Consider the following 1,345-nt stretch of genomic DNA (forward strand, 5'->3'; position numbering starts at 1 on the left):
TGTGCTAATTGCAGGAGACTTTAATACTCCACTGACAGCAATGGATAGATCAGCCAGACAGAAAACCACTAAATAAGCAGTGGACCTGAAAGACACATTGAAACTGATGGAATTGACAGATATATTTAGAACTCTGCATCCAGAAGGTAGGAAATTCACCTACTTTTCAAGTGCACATGGCACATTCTCCAAGATAGATCACATATTGGGGCATAAAGCAGCCCTCCATAAGTATAAACAAATAGAGATCATACCATGCACACTTTCAGAACACAAGGTATGAATCTTGAAATTAACCACAGGAAAAAGTCTGGAAACCCTCCAAAAATGTGGAGGTTGAAAACCACCCAAATATAGAATCATTGGGCTCATCAGGCAATTAGAGAAGAAATTTTAAAATATATGGAAACAAATGAAAACGAAAATAAACAAGCCAAACGATCTGGGATGCAGCAAAGGCAGTCCTAAGAGGAAAGTATATTGCAATCCAGGCCAATATCAACAAACTATAAAAAGCGCATATTCAAAATCTAACAGAGCACCTACTGGAACTAGAAGGGAAGCAGCAGGAGCACCGCAAACCCAGAAGAAGAAAAGAAATAATAAAGATCAGGGCATAAATAAACAATATAGAATCCAAATGAACAGTCAAGCAGATAATGAAACCAAGAATTGGTTCTTTGAAAAAATAAACAAAATTGATAAACCTCTAGCCAGGCTCCTCAGAAAGCAAAGGAAGAGAACCCACATAGACAAAATCATGAATGAAAAACGATCTGTCACAACCAATCCCTTAGAAATACAAGCAATCATCAGATTACTATGAAAAATTATATGCCAACAAACTGGACAACATAGAAGAAATGGACAAATTCCTAAATGCACATGCACTGACAAAATTCCAATGGGAAGAGATAGAAAACATGAATAGGCCAATAAACAGTGAAGAAATCAAATCGGTTATCAAAAATCTCTCAAAAAATAAGAGCCTAGGGCCAGATGGCTTCTCAGGTGAATTCTACCAGACATTTAAAAACATTTTTTTTCTGTTTTTTATTTATTTTGAGAGACAGCACGAGCAGGGAAGGGTCAAAGAGAGAGGGAGACACAGAATCTGAAACAGGCTCCAGGCTCTGAGCTGTCAGCACAGAGCCTGACGCGGAGCTCAAACCCACAAACCATGAAATCATGACCTGAGTCGAGGTCGGACACCTAATTGACTGAGCCACCCAGGTGCCCCTCTACCAGACATTTAAAGCAGAGCTAATACCCATTCTTCTCAAACTATTCCAAAAAATAGAAATAGAAGGAAAGCTTCCAAACTCATTCTACGAAGCCAGCATCA

Source organism: Suricata suricatta, chromosome 5 (assembly GCF_006229205.1).
Source record: "Suricata suricatta isolate VVHF042 chromosome 5, meerkat_22Aug2017_6uvM2_HiC, whole genome shotgun sequence".
Taxonomy (NCBI): Eukaryota; Metazoa; Chordata; class Mammalia; order Carnivora; family Herpestidae; genus Suricata; species Suricata suricatta.